The 21,772-nt window shown below is 42.6% G+C and overlaps 1 protein-coding gene across 3 annotated transcripts in view; it reads left to right on the top strand.

Moving 5' to 3' along the window:
- Positions 1-21,772, top strand: part of LOC143829453 (TGF-beta receptor type-2-like) — a 62,651-nt gene that overhangs the window by 11,975 nt on the left and 28,904 nt on the right. The window contains exon 1 of one of the 3 annotated variants that reach the window (XM_077320357.1): positions 17,962-18,464. The exons of the other annotated variants lie outside the window; for them this stretch is intronic. The gene's annotated coding sequence lies outside the window, so the exon portion shown is untranslated. Of the gene's footprint in view, positions 1-17,961; positions 18,465-21,772 lie in introns of those variants that run through there. 3 annotated transcript variants of the gene reach the window in all.

Here is a 21,772-nt window from a genome sequence, read left to right as displayed (position 1 = left end):
CATCTGGAGATCAGTTGTAATCCCAGAAGAGCTCCAGCTACTACCCAGAGATTAACAAACCTACCAATAGGTCACGACAGTGGTTCTTTAGTTGGAAAAGCTAGTATGGTGTAGTGATTAGAGCAGTGGTCCCCAACCTTTCTGAGGCTGGGAACCGGCAGGGCATCGGGCTGTGCCCGCGGGCTGTGCCCACGCATCGGGCCGTGCCCACGGGCCGCGCCTGCACGGGCCACGCATGCGCGATGCGCGGCCTGGCCCTGATTCCCTCTCCCCGCCCTCCCGCAGTAAGAAGCTTCCCGGGCCGCAAGCTTGCAGCCTGGGAAGTTTTTTACTGCGGGGGGGGGGGGCGGGGAGAGGGAGCTGCGGCCCGGCACCATGGCCTTCGCGGCCTGGCACCGGGCTGCGGCCCGCAGGTTGGGGACCACTGGATTAGAGGACTGGATTAGGACCTTGGAGAAAAGGTGCAAAACCTCACTTTGCTATTGAAGCTTGCTGGGTGACCGTGGGCCAGGCTCACATTCTTAGTTGTTGTGAGGATAAAAAGGAGAAGAGGAGAATGTTGCAAGCCGCTTGGCTCTCCAGTGGGGAGAAAAGTGTGGCATAAAGGCAGTAAGTGAATATATACACATGCACATGTCAAAATGAAGCAATCGTAGCTTCCCGATTGATCCCCAGTGTACTCCCTTATGACTTCCTTATTGCCTCATTTCTCCCACCTACTCTGTCCATGGCCCTCAGACCCCTCATCCTCCTCTTCCTACCCTTCCCTTAGTTTCTTATTTCCCTGGAACAGTTGATGGAGGCAGGAGATAACTTTTCAAACACTGACCATTTTCAAACTGCCTTTGAAACTGCATTTTAGTAACTAGTTGCCAATGGATTTTTTCTGTTATTTCAGACAGACCTGTTTTAGTACCTTGCTGTGAGTGGAATATGTTTAGTTGTTCATACAAACCCGCCTGGGTTGGATTAGCAAAGTGTGGTTGGAGGGAAACTGCTTTCTTCCTTTCTCTACCCCTTCATTGCGCTTCTGAATTGCAGTGGTGTGCGGTTTGAAATGTCTATAGCCCTTCCCATAATGCCACTTCCCCCCTGCCCTTTCTCATCACACGATATTTTAAAACCATACCAAGTTGAATGATATAGTGCTTACCCAATACAGCAATTGACTCTGGAATCGAGGCATCTCAATGGTGCTGCTATAGCACTGATCTTGGTTTAACACTATAGAACTCAACATAAAACATTTTTTTAAAAAACCCTCAAAGGAAGATCACATGGGGGGGGGGGAATGACCATAGTGCTTCAGAGATGGCTCATTAATGGAAGGAAATTTGCTGTGTGAAACTACGTATCCTTGTATCGCTTTACTTGAAATTGGGCCAACACCAAATAATATCTGGTTTGGAATGGTAATGTGAAAATCTTCATTAATTCTGTCATCTCGCTATGGTTATTTATACCATTTGGCAAGCAGAGAAGTCATCATGGCAATAAAATAATAATAAAAAATATGAATAAAATGCTTAGCTCAGTAAACCACAGGACTCTGAGTTATAGTTTCTTTGCTCTGACATCCCTTTGTTGGCTCATCAAAGCCCTTCCACCAGATGGTAAATAGAACGCTTGCCAGAAATGTTCAAACACTCCCCAGGAACTTCATCTAAATCACCAGCAAATCATTTGCACTTGAAACAGAACACAAGCCCCGTAGCTCAAATGTGACACCGATAACATTTCTGCCATGTTTAGCTATGCCAAGGATAACACCAGATTTCTTTATGCTGCCCTTTTGCGCCCCTTCTACAATTCCTACAGGAAAAAGAAAGTACATGCAATGTAAGTCTCCCAGAAAGAACCAGCAGGAAAACTGAGATGGTTAGGAGGCTGAATTCTGAGGGCCATTCCGCACTCGTTCAAAATTGCACAATGGTTGCAAATTGAAATCGCTACTGTTTTGCTGTTATGCACAACGTCGTTGACAATCTGCAACACTCCTGAAACCGATCCGCAAAAAGTGGATTTACCCTCCAGAAAGCGCTACACTCTTGCAACCAATCTGCAACACTAGCGGGAAAGTTCTGTGCGTTACCATTGTTGCGGTTTCTGCAAAGTCCCTCCCCCTAGCTGATCTTCCGGCAAAGCGATCGCCATTTTTTTTTTTCGGAGCGAGCGGAGATCAACGCACCGGCGAGCTTTCATTTACTCAGCGAGGCTTCCCTGGCTGTAGTCCCTCCCCAGAGCTCTTTTAGGTCACTAAGCACGAAGCAACACACAGCCCCGTTTGCTGGTTTATTTTCCCTTTATTTTTCACTGTATTTTTGGCTGAAAATTGCACCCGTGTGGGGGGGGGAGGGTTTTTTTTTTCACTCGGGGGGAGCATGGCAATGATGAAACGGCAGCTTAAACACCACCTGCTAGTTAGATGGGTCTCTCCATTGCAATGAATCAACGCAGATTCGTTGCAACGTGTTTTTTTTTTAAACCTTCCTTAAAGGAAAAGGGGCTTTTTGGGAACATGATAACGGCTGCCCATTGGCTGCTTGACGGCCAGGGGCGGGACAAAGCTCGGCAATATTGCTTCCTGGCTAGCGATTTTTGCCGAGACCGGAAACCTGTGGGAAATGATAGAAACGCAACTGGATTCCACTACAAAGGCCGGTATGCATAACGACAAATTCCACTATTTAAAATGGCGTTTTTTCGTTCCGCAACCAATTTGCTACATAGATCCTGGCGTGGAATGGCCCTGAGCCCAAATGCCAAATCCAAATACTATAGTTGCACTTGTGTGGAACTGCAGAAAGCACACAATTCTAATTGGAATCTGCCTATCCCCCTTCCTTTATATATGGAACATATTTGAGTCTTCATAAAGAAGCAGCACATGAGACAACAGGAAAAGTTTATGGTCTAAATGATATGCTATTAAATTCCCAGTGACCTGAGATCTCCTATAACATGGATGACTTTGTTTCTTTCTCCAAGACGTGATAAATTGCAGCCAATGGTCTAGATCGCGATCACATTAGAAATCACAGAATTCAAAGCCCATGATCACATTAGAAATCACAGAATCTGAAGATAGTGATCATATTAGAAATCACAGAATTCAAAGATCACGATCACATTAGAAGCTACAGAATTCAAAGATCATGGTCACATTAGAAATCACAGAATAGAAAGATAGTGATCTCATTAGAAATCACAGAATTCAAAAGTTGTGATCACATTAGAAACCACAGAATTCAGACTATTAAACTGCTTCCTCCCTCCACAAATCCAGAGTTTCACGTTCCTTACATTTCATTGCAGGTTCGAATGAGTACTACTACTCACCATGTGATTAACTTAAGAGCATAAATTAACTCATTAACTTAATTAGCTTAAGAGCTTTACCAGCTGAGCTAAACTGGATTCTGAGCTAAAAGGCATTACATATTTATTTCCATATTTTGTGACTCAGAATCTCTGTGATAGCTCAGGGAAGACTTGATTGTAAAAACTTGTAGTTCAATTTGCTTGGTTTTTTTTTTTTTGGACAATCTAAGATATTTTAAGAGGGATGAGTTGAAGTGGACATGATTAAATGGAAGGGGGAAGCTCAAATGTTACTTTTTAACTTACTGTGCAACTATCAATCTGGAACAGCTGAGGGTTTATATGAATTGTTTTCATTTTGACAGTGGCCAGAAAAAAAAGTCTGTCTTTGTCTTCTGATGTTGTTTATCTTGCAATATTTTGATGCTTTAGCTTAAGTTTGCAGGCATTTTTCTGTTAGTGCCCATGGATTTTAGAAGAGACCATATGTGAAGTGCTCCTTAACTCAGTTTTTCTCAACCAGAGTTTTGTAAAGCCCTGGAGTTTCATGATAGCCCTGGCAGGGTTTTGCAGATTTAATTATAAGGTGATATGACCATATATGGACATGTTGAACCCCCTCCTGAAATGGCCAATGAGCGGCCTGAAGCGGGTGGGAAGGGCCCCAGCCATACAAATCCTTGCTGATCAAGGCTTGTTACACCTTATAATGACCACAGTCCAGAGAAGTAAATAATTTTAACTTAACTGGGGGGGGGGGGGTCAGTAGAGAGGCATAGGCCTGCTTTGGCTCTGTTTCTGCTGTGTGTGTATGGCGGGAGTGACAGAATGGCATAGGCACGGCACTTTTTTATTTATTAATTTTTATTTATTAATTTTATTAATGTTTGGATTTATTACCTGTCATTCTCGACCAAGGCCTGCTCATAGTGACAGTTAACATCAAAATACAATAAATTACATATTTAACTTGTAATTTCATTTTACAGACGTTTGCACATCATTAAAATAGTGAGATACTGAAGGCACAATTGCAGACAATTCCCTTGAAAAAGAAAATTGCTAGGAACCTTTAAAAAGAAACGAGTGATAAAAAAGACTTGCTCAGGAAATGGAAGGAGGACCTTATAACCAAGGAGGAGTATAAACAAATAACCAATGCTTATAGGGAGAAAAGCTAAAGCTCAGAGCATTTCCACACCCTTTAAATGTAGTGAAATGCTTACCTGATATAGTTGTTATATTCTGGCCTCTCCATATGATGTCGCCAACATGCAGCATCTGGGCAGTAACCAGCCGGCTACAACCTCTATTTTAAAGTGCTAGTTGGGGAATTACATCAAGTTGATTCCCCAACCTATTTAGCGCCAGCTACAGGAGAACAACCAGCAGGTAACAAGCAGAGGGAAGGTGCCCGCCTCATCCCACCCTTGCACCTGCCTCCCTCTCCCTTGTTCCCAGGGACGGGAACTTCTTTTTAAAAAGGTCTAACATCCTGGAGCAACGAATAGGCAGACAAGTGTGCAGGCAATACCAGAAATAAATCCCTCCCCCAAAGTAGTAACACAAAACATGCCTCTCTAAAGTCCCCTCTGAAATCAGGAATAATTTTTAAAAGTTACATGCATATAGACATTTAAACGGATATCTATGAATTAAAAAAAATTAGTGGGCATTGCAGGATCTTTAAAACGGAGAAAGGGGTTGATTGACAGGTGAAAGAGTTATGTGTAAAGTGCATTACTCTCTTCTGCCATTTTCAGCAGCATTTGTGGAGGGTGAGAAGTGTGAAAAGGCAGCAGATTAAAGTGACACAGCAAAAAGGTGAGGAGGGGCTTTGAGGTGCAATATGTTTAGCATGACGCCATCCAGCTGGTGTTATGCTATTTTTTCTGATGTGCTGAAATGCCCTCGGTATGAGCTTAGGCTAGCAATAAATGCTAAAAACAACAAAAATGCGTCCTTTAGTTATATTCAAAGTAAGAAAAATAATAGGGACATAGTAGAACCATTGCGGGGAACGGGAAGTGACATTTTAACAGGTGATGAAGAGAGGGCGGAATTGCTCAATTGCTCAAGACTCCTCAGTCTTCTCTTGTGAGGGGAATCATGCTCAACATGACAAAATTATTTCATGTGATGAGGGATGGAAGTTGTAGCCTAGGATCACTATAGAGGTAGTCCATGAACACTTAGTTTCTTTAAATGAAACCTCTGGGCTAGATGAACTACATCCAAGGGTACTAAAAGAACTTGCAGATGTAATTTCTGAACCTTTGTCCAATATTTTTGACAATTCTTGGAGATCAGGTGAAGTGTCAGAAGATTAGAGGCAGGTAAATGTTGTCCCCATCTTGAAGAAGGGGAAAAAGGACCCGTCTGCTTGACATCTATAGCTGGCAAATTTTTAGAACAAATAATCAAATAGTCGGTCCTTGAGCAGCTAGAGCAGATGGCTGTAATGACTAAGAGTCAGCATGGCTTTCTCAAGAACAAGACATGACAGACTAACCTTATCTCTTTTTGTGAGAAAGTAACTACCTTGCTAGATCATGGGAATACTGTGGACATTGTTTCTCTTGATTTCAGTAAGGCTTTTGATAAGGTTCTGCATGTGTTGTTTAACATATTCATAAATGATTTTGATGAAGGAATAGAGGTGCTTATTAAATTTGCAGATGTTCCAAAGAATATTTGTTTCACAATTCTCTGTGTTCTTGTTACTGCTCCCATGAACTTCAGGCTGATCATAGAATCATAGAACCATAGAGTTGGAAGGGGCCATGCAGGCCATCGTTGTAGTTTAAACCCATTACTGCATGTCCTCTCCTCTGAAGCCAATGGAAACAGCATCCTGCCCTCCTCCAAGTGACAACCTTTCAAATACTTAAAGAGGGCTATCATGTCCCCTCTCAACCTCCTTTTCTCCAGGCTGAACATTCCCAAGTCCCTCAACCTATCTTCATAGGGCTTGGTCCCTTGGCCCCAGATCATCTCCGTCGCTCTCCTCTGTACCCTTTCAATTTTATCTACGTCCTTCTTGAAGTGTGGCCTCCAGAACTGCACACAGTACTCCAGGTGTGGTCTGACCAGTGCCGTATACAATGGGACTATGACATCTTGTGATTTTGATGTGATGCCCCTGTTGATACAGCCCAAAATGGCATTTGCTTTTACCACTACATCACACTGCCTGCTCATGTTTAGTTTACAATCCACAAGTACCCCAAGGTCTCGTTCACACACAGTGTTTCCTAGAAGCGTATCCCCCATCCAGTAGGCATGCTTTTCATTTTTCTGACCCAGATGCAGAACTTTACACTTATCTTTATTAAATTGCATCTTGTTTTCACTTGCCCATTTTTCCATTGTAAGCTATATTTCCTGCAAAGATTCCAGTGCACCATAGCTGCAACTCTATTGTGACATTCTTTACAGTAAGTTAGCTATTTTACTAGTACAGGCACTGATCATGCGGTTGACTGTTTCATTCTTTGTCTTCCAAAGTTGACATTTGCTGTTATCACTGTTCTTCTGAATCTTGGCTTTCATACTATTCGTTTCAAGTGCTTGTTCTTGTGCAGCTAGAATAAGTCATTCTGTTCCTTTATTCAGGTACCCCTTCTGAGCTCACTTCTATGCATTTTCACAATCAACTGTGTTCTCTCTGTCTTTCAAATATTGCCCATCCAAGCAGTTTTGTTTCCAATTGTCTAAGTGAGGGCCAATGTTGCTAAATGTTTGCAGTATGCAGAAATGCTATATTTAATAGTGGAATTTTGTCATTCCGCATACCCTCAATTCTAGTGGAATATTGAAGTCCCAGTATTCATTCCCCACAGGTTTCCAGTCTCACCAGAATCGCAACAAAGGAGGCAATATTTTTTCACACTTCTTCCCGCCCCTGGCTGTCAATCAAACAGAACAGCCAATGAACTATTGTGTTCGTGCTCCCCAAAAGCCCCTTTCCCTTTAAAATCTGTTTTTCAAAAACCCGAAAACACCAGTAGCAACGAATATTTGTTAATTCAGTGTCTCAGAAAGACCTTTTTCGCTGGCGTAGGAGCTGGCACTTAATCGTTTACATGCTCTTTAAGTAACCCCCCCCCCCCAGGCACGATTTCTGGTCGAAATTATAAGCAGTGTCAAACAGGGGGCTGTATTGTGCTCGGAAACTTTAGAGAGAACTGCAGAAGGGAGCTTTGTTTTACTGTTAAGCACTTCTGTGGAGTAACTTCAGCCAAAGAAGCCTTGCTTATTCGTTGCTTTCACTGGTTTAAGAGGGAAAAAATGGTGATCACGTCTCTGGAAGCTTGGGGGTGAGAGCTAGGGAGGGACATTCTTTCTACCGCTATTTTGAGAATGCACGTGTCTTTTGCTGATGTGTTGTGGCTTGTGCCCATAAGTGTAGTGTTTTTTTCAGGGGGAATCCACTGTTTTCCCCCTAAGCGCTATAAAATTCCAATTGTTGCTGGAATTTGGCGGGAGTTTTGCAATTTGTTTACAACATCATGTGGAACGTTAAATTAATAGTGTTTACAAAAGGTAAGACTTCAGCTACATTTAAGTTGTGCAGAATGGCCCTGAGTTCTGATTTCAAAATGTTTGTAATCTTTGGTTTCTGTAACCTTAAACACTTCTGCCTTGTACACATCAACTAGAAGCTTCTTTTTGCTTTTCTTGGTCATGTGTGCGTTCTGGCGGGAAACCACACGCATGCGCATCGTGTCAGAATGGTAGCACCCCCTATAGGGCTAGAGCTAGAAAAGACTTCTGCGGCTGGCCTGCACTTGCACAGTCCCAATGTGGGACTGCACATCAAGACCGACAATGAATAATGAGTGATGCATTGTCATTGCAAGTTTTTCAGTCTATTTCTAGTTCTGCTGATTTCCAATGCCAGCTGTGTATATTACCACTTGGAGTGCCCACATATTAATTACCATTACCATGTTGCCTCCATTTAATTTTGTTTGCAATAGCTTTTTAACTCTTGTAATACTTCTTTGGTTGCATTTTCCTTAAGTATATGTTTGATGTCTGTTTCCAATGTTCCAAGATATTAGTTATTTTTTATTGTTATTATCATAACCGTGAAATCTATTTTCTGGTATTTTAAGGTTTGGAAGGATTAATACGTCTTCATTTGTACCCAAATGAAGGAAACAAAGCAATAGAATGCTTGACTCAGCACAAATAATTTATAAACTCTCAGCCAGCAAGTTAGTTCAAGAATATATGAGAATGTAGTATTTCCTTCACTAAAAAACTGGGAAGAGATTGTCCTGAGAAACATTAAAAATAAGTCTTTGGGCATCATTTTTTTCAGATAGTTGGCAATACTTCGCATTAGGCCAGGCTTTTTCAACCAGGGTTTCATGAAACCCTTGAGTTTCTTCAATGGATAGGAATTAGTTAATTTTAATATATATATTAAATGTGTTAAATATTTATCAGGTGATATGACCATGTATGGTCATATATATCTCCCCCCCACCCAAAATGGCCAATAATGGGCCTGGGGAGGGTGAAAGGTGGAGGGGCCCCAGGTGGGTGTGTACACAGCTATGCTTCCCAACCATATTCTTCAGGATTACACTACTTCTGGGGTTTCTCAAAGCCTGACAAAAGTTTCAGGGAGTTCTCAATGGTAAAAAAAAGTTGAGAAAGACTGTATTAGGCTCTTCAGTGAACCCAATTGATACACATTCAGTCGGATTTTGTCCTAAGATCTTAGCGCCTGACCATGTCTCTTCTAGTTCTGATTCTTCCGAGATTCTTCTTGATTGTGCTTACCTAAAATCCTAGCACATGGGAAACTCATACTAGTTAAGTCCATTGTAGCCTTGGCTGCTAGGGAAGCACCAAATCCTGTCACACAACATCACCAAATACACAAGCCACTTAATTCACATTGAGACCTTTCAGTGATCCACCTTTCTGAGCCTGCCCAGGCTTTTCTGACACCTCAGATTGTTTTATTCAGAATTTTTGTTGGATTTGGAAGAACTTTCTCCAAGAACTTTCTCCAACAGCACTCCCATTTACATCTGGTTATTTAGATGTGTTGGATAACTCTGGAGCCATTTAGATAGAAATCAGATGTGCCTTTAAAAGTACAGGAAGGTTGAAATGTGATTTTAAATCAGTTTTCCTATGTAGTCATCCATCAGTTTAGAAACCTAGTACAAGTGCATATAGGAAGAGAATAGCCTTTTTCAGATTTTCCACAAGCTCACCAATAGTGAAAGACGGTCTGAAAAACCTGTCAAGCATCACATGAATTTGGCCTTAGATAAATGTTATCCTGTCAAAATATATCAGAACTTCTGTATAATTGAAAGCAAATGTTACAACAAGAAGCCGATGTCAAAAATCAATTGGTTCATGTGGACAGTAAAAATAATTAAAGATTAATTATCTTAATACATATGTACAAACATATATTTGTGGCATTTGTTGCAATACCTGGGTTTTCTGTGCTTCTAAATCTTCCAGTCTTGAGGCAAAGAGAACTCAGGAAGGAGGGGATTACAACAAATTCCACAAATTATAAATTTGTGCATATTTATCAAGATAATCAATCTTTAATAATGTTGAATGTTCCCATGAACCAACTGATTTTTGACTTTGGTTTATTTTTGTTTATATTTATTTATTAGTTGTAATCTGCTTTAGGTCCTCTTGGGGAGAAAAGCAGAATATAAATACTTAGTTAATTAAACAAACAGTGATTTAGTAGTTGTGAGTAGATTATAATTCTGCAGTAATTACAAAATCCAGAAAAGTTTCAAAGTTTAGGTGTTGATTTCCTCATGCAAGTTAAATATCTGAATCTAAGTAAGAAATGAGCAAGAATTGTCCCCTGTTCTCATTAGAGTTTTGGTATGCCTATTAGGTAAGTACGCTAAAGCAGTGGTCCCGAACCTTTCTGAGGCTGGGGAACGGCAGGGCATCGGGCCGCGCCCGCGTGGACCGCGCCCGCTCATCGGGCCGTGCCCCCGCGGGCCACACCCGCGCATCGCAAGCTTGTGGCCTGGGAAGTTTTTTACTGGGGGGGGCGGGGAGAGGGAGCCGCGGCCCGGCACCATGGCCTTCGCGGCCCGGCACCGGGCCGCGGCCCGCAGGTTGGGGACCACTGCGCTAAAGTAAATACTAGAACACTGGAATTACTGAATACACAGAAAAATGGAGAGATGGAGGTTCAAAACAGAATGAAGAATAATTCCTGGTAACACTTGGTTTTCAGGGCCAATATCAGGAAGCAAAACTGATTTCTACTCTACTTGGAATGATACAATAGCACAAACATTTTCACATATATTATGAGACAGATCGCTAATTTATAGTATGAAGCTCTTATTTGCCTTAGACACTTGTGCATATCTTTTATTAACTGTTATTTCTCAATCACTATAGATCAGCATTTCCCAAACATTTGATCAACAATTAGTTCCTGAATTTGCACTGGAGGCTTATATCACTTATATACATGGTGGTTTACTTTTAGAGTGTGCCAGAGTAAGGGCCATTCCGCACAGCGCTAATGTTGCGGAAGTATAAGTGTTGTGTAATGCTATTTTTTTAACATTTTGCATGACGTTGTACACAATCCACAACACTCCTGCAACACTCCCGCAAAAAGCGCTTTTCAGTGTAGCGCTTTTCAGGGAATTGTAAAAAATGGATTCCCCCTAAAAAAAACTACTTCACTCCTGAGAACAACCTGCAACACATCCGAAAAATACATGTACGTTCTCAATATAGTGGTAGAAAGAATGTCCCTCCCAAGCGCTCACCCCCAAGCTTCCGGAGACGCGATTGCCATTTCCCCCCCCTTAAACCGGCAAAAGAAACGAATAAGCGAGGCTTCTTTGGCTGAAGTCCCTCCACAGAAGTGCTTAACAGTAAAACAAAGCTCCCTTCTGCAATTGTCTTTAAACTTTCCGAGCACAATACAGCCCCCTGTTGGACACTGCCTGTTATTTTTGGCCAGAAATTGCACCCATCGGGGGGGGGGGGGAAGGGGATTTTATTTTTTACTTGAAGAGCGTGTAAATGATTAAGTGCCAGCTCCTACACCAGTGAAAAAAGGTCTTTCTGAAACATCAAATGCACAAATATTCATTGCTACTGGTGTTTTCGGGTTTTTGAAAAACAGATTTTAAAGGGAAAGGGGCTTTCCGGGAGCACAAACACAACAGTTCATTAGCTGTTCTGTTTGATTGATGGCCAGGGGTGGGAAGAAGCACGGAAAAATATCACCTCCTTTGTTGTGATTCCGGCAAGACTGGAAACTTGTGTGGAATGGCCCTAAGAATTACCCATGCTTGAGAGAAGCTGTTGCAAGGAGGTCATTTCTACCAACTTGAAGGCTATATACCTAATTGCTGGGTGACAATATCCTTCCAACAGGAAAGCATTTCACATGGCCTTTTATTTAGTTTTACTGTTTCAAACAAGAAGGGATGTACTGATTAGCAATGATTGAACACACATGCTGGAATCAATACCGCAGTACTTGAGCCATCCCTGAAAGTGTTTTTTTTATTGGGGAGATGCCTTGCCTTTGTGTCATGAACCATAAATGCTAACCAGAATTAGTTCCAGGTTTTTGTGGGCCCCAGGCAGAAAGAACCCAGCCCCCCCTCTCCTACCCTTCTCTGTCACCCCAGTCACACACCCCTGCCCAGCTGCCAGCCTTCATCTCCCCCACTGCCCACTCATGCATCCCCCTTGCACTTGTTCATTCACCAGGCCTCACAAGTGCTCATATACCCATCTCCAACTATAGTGGACAATGTGTTCCTTTGGGAACACTGCTGCTGGGAGGATTACTGTCATTCACCTCTCTCACACCCTCCCAGAAGAAAATGTGGGTGGTGGGAGGGCTCACAAGCAGCAGATGGGCAGCAGGGGAGGCCAGAAAGTGCATAGAGGTGGCAGTGGGTCCTTCCAGAAGAAGAAGCTGCTTCACCTCAGGGTATGCCACCACTGTCCCTGCTGCCAACTGAGTTGCCAATTAAACTGAAGGTAGACAAAGAGAGGACAAAGTATAGATCAAGAGCACTTGCAGGACAATTTGGGGAACACAAAACCAGGGGATGCATCACTGACTTGGTTATGGTATCTTTGTATTAAAGTTTTCCATGTGCTTTTCCATGTGCTTGTGTCTGCAGGCACACAAGTTTATGATGAAATGCTAGCAACACAAATATGCATGCAGTGACTGCAGCCATTTTTTGTGATTATAATTGCATTTTTCCCATAGCAAATACAGATTTTTTAAAAAGCCTCGTCAAAGTGCATGATGTTTTCAGGAGAACAAGAAAAAGATCCTTGTCCAAAGCTTACAATCTAACATTTGACATAGGGCTGACAGCAAAGAAAGAGCATAGAAGCAGGGGTTAAACAGGAAGATCTTAAACCTTTAAATGCTAGCCAGAATTAGTTCCAGGTTTTGGTCGGCCCTAGGCAGAGCCTAGCCCCCTCCCCTTCTCTGTTCACCCCAATTCTAATATAATCCCAATGTCTGAAGGGAAAAGGAGGAAAGAGGGAGCAGGTGGAGTTCACTACCACAGCTTCTATGGGAGGGGCCCAGATCTACCTGGCCGCCCAGCCTCAACCAGAGACCTGGTGGAAGAGCTCCGTTTTGTAGGCCCTGCAGAATGCTGACATCTCCTGCAGCTTCTCCGGGAGCTCATTCCACCAGGTCGGGGCTAGAACCAAAAAGTCCCCAAAACAATAGCTGTGAAGGGATTGGTGGCTTGCTTGGATTGACAAGCTGAGGAGCAGGGAGAGAAGTTTGGGTTCTTCTCTCTTCTGGCTTCTCCGCCGCCCCCTGGACAACCTCTCATTGCTCGTGGGTTTTAATGCTGCTTCCACATGATGTCGGCAGCAACCCGTGACTGTGCACGGGCTCCCATGAGTTTTAGGCAGATTTGCTTAGAGATGAGGGGAAACTATAACCCAATGATATGTAATCCTAGAGAAACTTAGAGGAGATCATTTCAATGCATGGTTTTTCAGAAGTGAGGAGCAGCTCAAATGGGAAAAAGGTGATTTTTTGTTAACTGCTACATGACCTGCTGAAAATAGCAACATGAGATGGGGGAATGCAGATAGTAAAGCACACAATCTAATTATTAGTACACTGGCTAATTCCCAATTGGTGTACATAAAAGGACAAGTAGACTAAAATCAGAGTCCAGTAGCACCTTTAAGACCAACAATGATTTATTCAAGGCATGAGCTTTCGAGTGCAAGCACTCTTCGTCAGACTAAGAACTCCTATGAAGACTCATTTAGAGAACCTTTTTCAATTAGGCTATAAGAAAGTGAAAATGCAGAGACCAATATAGAAATGTTACTAAACCTAATTGATATACTTGCAACTGCTGGTAAAGTGCTAAATGAGGATTTAAAGATTGGTCTGTTTCTAAATTCCCTACTTGAATCATATTCTGTATTCATTTCCAAGTTTAATGGGAAAGATTCTAAGTTGGAGGATGTTCTGGGCTGAAGACCCTAAACAAACGGGCTGTCATCAGCAGCAAAAGAGCAAAAATGACTCAAGTTACATAGTATGAGAGGCCAGGTCAAGGGGGAGGGGGAAGAATTGCCAATCAAAACAGAAAGCCCAAGCCCAACAAACCAGATCATATCTAGAGAGAGTGCTTGCTCACTAGAAATGCAACTACCATCACCAGCAAGCAATCTCACATTCAAACCCAAAAACTGAAGGATTTCTCCCATATACCAGTTTCATTACTGCATATGTCATTTAGCACAAATGAGTGAAAATCACAAGCCTTGGCTAATTGATAGTGGTGCTTCCATAAATATGACATTAGATACCAATTTGTTTGATGGACTAGACATAAATGCTTCAGGAAAAGTGTGCCTAGCCATTGGCAATCAATGAAAGGTTACACTAAATTACCAAATAGGTGATGCTGGAACTTAAATTACTGCAGATGATGTTTTATACATTCCTGATGTAAAGACAAATCTGCTAAGCATGTCCTCACTCTCTGAAAAAGGATTTGCTATACACTTTGAGAATAATGTAATGACTGCTTTATGCCAAGGTGAGCTATAGTCCACAGGTGCTCTCAGAAACAGAGTCTTTGAGCTACACTGCCAGGAACCAAAGGCCTATATAACCATGACAACTGCCCAACAGAAGATATTTGAGCTTTGGCACAGGAGATTTGCTCAACATGACCCAGAAGTCATTTTGAAACTACTAGCTTGGTAATGCCTGGAGGATCATTGTCCACGGGGTCGCGATGGGTCGGACACGACTTCGCACCTAACAACAACAACAACTTGGTAATAGGTATCAATATAAGTGAGTGTGCCAATGATAATCAATTGTGTGTAAATTCTGCAAAGGAAAAAACAACTTGGCCTTCTGTTCCCAAACTAAGTCAGAGATGCTCTAAGCATCCTCTTGAGCTAATTCTCACTGACTTAGGTGGACCTATCACATCAGCATCAATCAGAAATAACAGTTATTATCTTTCATTGATGATTTTTCAAGAGATACCCTGTGTTACTTGTTGAAGGAAATATTGCAAACTGAGCAGAAATGGCGAGACTAAATTGTCATGGTTTCTAGCAAGTTCAAGAGGAAATCCCAAATCATAGTACACCCATGGTGGTAAGTACACATGCCTAAGGAAATATGGAATCCAACAAGATTTACTGTACTCCTCACACCAGAATGAGGTTGCTAAGCACAAGAATTACTACAAGCAGAGTGGTGCAGTTTGATGAGCAACCAAAGAACAACCGGACTGCTGCTACAGGTGGCCATCTAGAGAGAGATGGTGACAGTGGCCAGCTGCTGGTATATCATTCACAGCCAAAGGATGCAGTCTCTGCACAACTAGATGGTCAACCAGAAAATGAGGTGAAGGCAGAAGTTCCTGAACCAGCAGAACCAGAGGAGCTGGAGACCTCTGCAGATGCAGATGAGCCCCTGGACCTCATTGTAGTCCAACAAGGGAGTTCCAGTTGAGAAACCTTACAAAAAGGTTGCTACCACATGAATCAACATCATGGACTGATTTACAATGCATGCCTGAACCAGACGCAAGCAAGTGGAGGATAGCATCACAAGAAGAAATGTGTGTGCTACATAAAAACAAGACATGAACTCTTGCTGAACTATCTAAGGGGAAGAATGTCATTGGGGGTAAGTAGGTTTTTAAGGCTAAGCAGGTTAAAAAAAAGTAACATTAAGAAATACAAAGCCAGACTATTTGCAAAAGGATTTTCTCAAATTTATGATCATATTATGACCAAAATTTTGTGCCAGTTTTAAAATATTCCATTATTAGGATGCTCCTAAGCATTGCAGCTTCCAGAAACATGCAACCAAATTGCTTAGATATGAAGACTGCCTTTTTACATAGTGAAATAGAAAAGGAATGATACATGAAACAGCCACCAGTGTTTACACATGAAAAAGAATAAACATCTACTCTGTAAACTTCAAAGGGGGATTTATCTTAAACAAACTGCAAAAGTGTAGACAAATAAACTGATCAAGATGCTACTCAATCAGGATTTCAGGCAAGGCAAATCTGATTCCAGTCTTTACAGCAGACCTAGAGACAGTAGATGGACATTTATTATGACCTATGTTGATGATCTGATTATTTGCAATAAAAATCAAAATGACTGTGATGAGATTATATCCCAACTAAACAAGGAAGCAGAAATCAAACACCTAGGTAAAGTTAACTTATACTTGGGAATTCAGATTGAATGGGAACCAGATGGAAGTCATCTTTCTAATCAAAAGCAGAAGACACTGAAGCTATTGGGAAGCCTCACACTTGTATGACTGGCAAACTCTGTTATATTAACCAAATATCCCAATAATGTCACAAGGGGAAATCATGAGGAGATTTGAAGATAAAGAAAAGGAATAGATAGCAAGTCATGAATAGTATTTCAGAAGGAACTAGGAATGTGCATTTGGTTCATCCAAGCTGAACCCCCCACCCTCCTGAAAAATATCTTCACAGTATTTGGGCCAGGAATGACAGCACCCTTAGGGAAGCCAGTCTCCAGATGGGCCCTAGGGATCCCCTGGAATTTCAGCTCATCTTCTGACTAAAGAGATCAGTTCCCCTAGAGAAAATAGATGCTTTGGAAGGTGAACTCTATGGCATTGTACCCTACTGAGGTCCTTGTCCTCCTCAGGAGCTTCCTAATCTGGAACTGGCAACCTTACCATCCTCTGTTGGTGGCCAGGGGGATCTAGCAGCCCTAAAGGCCCAGACTGAAGTGGGCTGCTATACCAGTCACTGAACATTCAGGCTGCACCCAGGGACCACCTACCCGCTCTGTGAGCTGTCATTCCAGTCCCAGAGCAGCCTATCCGGGCTCAGAGACCTCCTTCACTCTTCATTGCACCTTTTTTGCTCTGTAACATATTTCAAAGGAGCCCATGCAAGTCAATTGGCATTCTTGGCTACCATTATATCTAATGTACCATCAAGCCTCTCCTGTTGTTCCCAATGGGCAGTCCTGCAGCAAATACACCAAATCCATCCCAAGTGCACAGGAGCAAATGCTGTTGCAGACAGCAGACTGCAAGCAGAAAACTGGAGAAAGGAGAGGGAGGAGGGATATAAGGAGGCGTAAATGGGATCTGGAAAGGAGGTGATTCATCACTAACCTTCAACTTATTCCTCCAGACTCCCTCCTTCACTAGAAAGAAGCCATCACTGTGAGTGAGTCCTCTGACAACTCTGTGACCACCTAAACTTACTCGTGATGCCAGCTGTGGTTCCATCCCTCTGTCAAGGATAAGTCATTAAACAATGCCATAAGAGGTGTACAAAAATGGCTCCAGATGTTCTGCAGTACTGACATCTGCAATCCACTATGTTTAACCTATGGGCATCTTTCTTTTCCTCAATATGCATGTTTTCCTTTCTCTTCTCTACCCTTTAAACTTAAATTAAAAACAGTTTGGGATGCCAGTAACTTGGCTTAGATCAGGATGCAACACACTTTGCTTGAGCAGCTGGATCATAGTGCTATGTACCAGGCTTGTGATGCAGGTTTAAATATCCCTCTTCTAAATCACCTGGGAATGGGGCAGGCTAGAAAAGTGACATTTCTGCTCTGCAGAGAGATGCTACCAATGACTTGATGCCACATATGGCCATCTTGCCCGCTTCCCTCCTTCACACAAAGGATTTTCCCTTCATTTATTCTTTTTTTCTTGCTGAGCAGCCTCTACCTCTATTTTCTTATTTGTTGGTTATAGCTGGGCCATTCTGTAACATTATTATATATTTTGATGTTGGCCCTATACAGGGACTTGAGGGAAGGGAAACAATCACCTGCTAATATTCTGTAACGGCACACAAAAGGCTTTTTAAAGTTCAAAAATAAACGAAATATTTTATTTAACTTGGAGAGGGAAAGGTCAAGCAAAATCAGTGGTAGGATGTATGTGGTGAGCTCGTAAACACACTAAATTTGTTGATAATATGTTGTCAACTAGTAGGTGTTTTTACTTTTTCATAAGATCTTTGAAACTTTGAGGGGACTTTCTTTTCAGTTTCTACTTTAACTTGCAATGATAGGTTTCTCAGTTTCACTGACACTTTATGTTTAGAAGGCAGGAAAGATCAATCAAGTTCCCCAAATACTAGTCTATACACAGACCAGTGAACACTCCTCATTTTATAGCTATTTCCCTTTCCACTGGGCAAGGATTAGTTCTCTTGACTAGAAACTCTGTCCCTTTCTCAGTTTGAATGGGGATCCACTGTGACCCTCTCACTTCCAAGTCTGCAATCAGTGCTAAACTGTCTCTTCTTCAACTATCAGTTTTCAACTGTCATTTCTCAACTGATGCTCTCCAAAGAATTTCATTTGAACAGCCTGGCACTCAAAGCTTCTCAGACTTGATTAGGTATTAACCCTTGACAGCCTGTCACACCATGCCATCTCCAGCACTTTTGAGTTCCACTTCAGAATGGTGATAGATGTCTCAGCCTTGGAGAGGCAAAGAGCAACACAGGGAACTGGATTTAAAGAACCATCTTAGCCTTTCAGTCACACATGTTGGTGCTGACAAGCCTAGATATCCATCGATGCCTCTACAGAAGGTAATGATTTAACACACTTCCTTTTAAACAGACCAGTGCTAAATCAGCACAAATATCTTTTCTTAGAAACAACGATCTTGCAGTCCAATCCTATGTTTACTTGGAAATATACTCTGTTGATTCTAAGGAGATTTTCTTTCAATAAAGAATGTTTAAGATCGCAGTATTTATTTGTAGGAGTGGGGAAAGGGGGGAGAAAGTTATAAATGACTTATGAAATCCAGATAGATTTTGCCACTGGTTTCCAAAAGCCTTTGGGGTATTACTGCAAACAAAACACATTGTGTGTGCTTTCACTATCTGTTTTGGAAGGCAGAGATGTTGGGGAGGAGTATATCTATTTAATTAGCAGAACGCTGGGCAAAAAAAGTTGCTAAAAGTACAATTAGAACTTTGTGTCCCCAGTCCATTAGCTCCACATTTTGCTGCCACATCACTCATCCAAACTGTAATCAAACCCAGATGAGTGCTTTCAAAGATGATTTAATAAACTGCACAAGCAGTTAAAGTAACAATAAGCTTCTACAAAAAGTTTTCCAGATGTTGCTGAGGCAAATGCAAAACATCAAAATATTCTTTTTTTTTTAAAGTTGAAAAAGCCAATCTTGGAGCAAACTATAAACTAATTAAATATGGGGATGAGATCTCCAAGAATAAATTGAAGACATAAGGGTTTGATGGAGGCCAATAAATTATGCCACAAGTCAGTGTTACTGTGCGAAGAGGCAGGCATAGATAGGATAATCCGAATTCATCAGTGATAGGATTATTTCAAACACTGCTGCTTTTGCTATGTGAAATATCATGCATCTCAGGAAATGAAAATGGAGATATATTGTTGGTTATCAGAATAATAAAGGGTCAAATGGCTGTACAGGGGTAAAACATTGTTTGGGAAGAATGCCATGAATATGGTAACCATTGCAAACCGCAATTTGGGTTTTCTTTTCAGCTATGTCCAATTCTAGGTTTTGGGGGTCTCAGGGCAGAGAGTGTCCCCTGTCTACAGCCAGCTAACTTTCTTGCCCACCTGCCCAAATATCCCTACCTGTGAGTCCTTTCCCTGGCTATGTGCAATATCTCCCACTGCCTGCAGTAACAGCTGCCCACACTGTCTGCATGCCCTTTCCCACAGGAGTCTAGGCAGTGGGTGCATTTGGGAGTTCCACTGCCATGGCTGCCAAGAACACTTCCGCTGTGTATATAACCTGCATGCCCTCCCCTTGCAGAAAATATGCAGGTAGAAGCATGGGTGACAAAGCACTGGGTGGCAGGCAAGGGAAGGGCATGAGTGAACATATCAAGAGATGCATGGATGGGGATTCAGAAGCATTGGGCCCTGCCAGAAGTCCTGGGGCCTGGCAGCTCCCCCCCCCCCCGCCGCCGCAACCCACCTTTGGTAATACAACCATGGCACCGAGGTACCATATGGCCTCTCAATAATACCACAGGATGAGGATTTTCAAAATGGCAGCTGGGAAGAGCCGTCCTGCCCTGTGAAGGAAAAAGGGTTTGATTTTTTTAAAAATCTACCCTTATTTGGGCAGGTTGACCCATCCCTTCCCAAAGTGGCCAATTGTAGGCCTGGATTGGGTGGGAAAGGGAAAGCCCTCAGCCATTTAAACCACTGCCACTCCTTTCACTTCTGGAGGTGTGCGGTAGAGAGGCACGGCCAGCTGACATCACTTCCTGGAACCTTGAACGCTGAAAAATATTTCAGCATTACCTCCATGGTCAAAAGGTTGACAAAATCTGAGTGATACTGACACCGACCCTGTTTTCAGTTTCTGAAAAGGCACCCTTAACTTCCTTCATTGGGTGCAAGGACAGAGGAGGAAGTCTATGCATTACCATTCATACTTCTAACAATCACTAAAGTGTCCTCTGTCCTAGTTCAATGATGCCCAAATTGTGAAGCTCTGTAGTTAAGCCTAGAAGCTTCCAATAGCAGCTAATGGGGGACCTTGATGTTCACAGGACTAGGATAATTTCACTTTGGCGTCAGATATTGGAACTGACAGATGAGTGTCAAACTTTTTGGAACACTCCTATGTATGATATATCCTTCCAGATTTACAGTGTGATTTTAACCACAGTGGTACCCTCATTAGCCAATGACTTTAAGAAACTGCACCTACACATAATTATTTGTAACATGAAGAATCCTGGGTTACACTGATTTATATCCAAACACTCTCTTATGTGTCTAATTAGCTCACTGCTGGTGGACTGAATCTCTAATGCACCTCTGTACTTTGTGCTGGACTGGGTTTTTTCTTTCCTTCCAAGTAATTCCCAATCCCTGTTCATGCTGTAAATGTGGCAGTTTACTATTGCACCCTCTTCTTTGTCCTGGCCAGGAAGCCAAGACTCAGCGTTCTTTTCCTCAAACTGAGGGCCCTGGGAGAGGCCCTCAGGATAAATAGCATCCTGGTCAAAGAGTGCCTTTGGCACCCCTCCCCTGGGTCAGCTTTGCAATATTGCCAAATTGTGTTGCTTGTGCAGTTCTGCAAAACCTAGCAATGTAAGAGGCCCTACAGTCCGACTCTGGCTTTCCCAGCAATGTCTCTGAACAAAGAGCAAGCTAACTACCCTGAGCTGTTTTTCTTTCACTGCTGTAGAAAAATGGATAGCAAAGAGTTAATTAGAACCTGATTAGAAGTGGAGGGAAACTCCACCCACTGAATTTGTTCTTTTTCCCTTAGCTTTCAGTTCCTATGTTAGTTGGAGATGAGTTGCAATAGAGAAGTTGTGTTCTGCAGCTCCTGAGAGTATCTGGATTTATTGCCTTCTCCCCCTCCCCCCCCCCTGGAAATTACAAAAGCTGCTCCATTACTGCTTCTTTTCTGGAATCCCAGTGAAATCTCCCAGGCTGCAACTTCTCCATTCTTCTTCCCTCCTTTCAGGTCTTCCCCATCATTTTAGAGCTCCAGTTCTGGGCATTTCCTTTTATTCTGCCCAAGCTATTTCACTGCAGAACTTTGTGTGTTAGTTTCGTAAGATTAGGGATCCCAGCCACCTTACGAGGCAGCAGGGCTGATAGGGAGGAGGAGTGGGAGCAGCCTTCCCTTTGCTGCTGTGTGAACCAGCCATGTGAGCAGGTAAGAGGGGCAGGAGTGGGAGTTGCCATCACCACCTTTTCACCACTAGGGCAATGGGCAGGTGAGGAGAAGCCGATACTGCTGCATGAGCCAGGCAGGCAGGGGCAGCTCTGAAAGTGTGTGGGCTGGCCTAGTGACTAGTGGCAGGAGGATGGGTTCAACCCCCCACTATTCTTGTATGCAAGGAGAGAGGAGCAGGAACTGCTG

Source organism: Paroedura picta, chromosome 2, assembly GCF_049243985.1.
Source record: "Paroedura picta isolate Pp20150507F chromosome 2, Ppicta_v3.0, whole genome shotgun sequence".
Classification (NCBI taxonomy): Eukaryota; Metazoa; Chordata; class Lepidosauria; order Squamata; family Gekkonidae; genus Paroedura; species Paroedura picta.
This window is presented reverse-complemented; position numbering and strand designations above follow the sequence as displayed.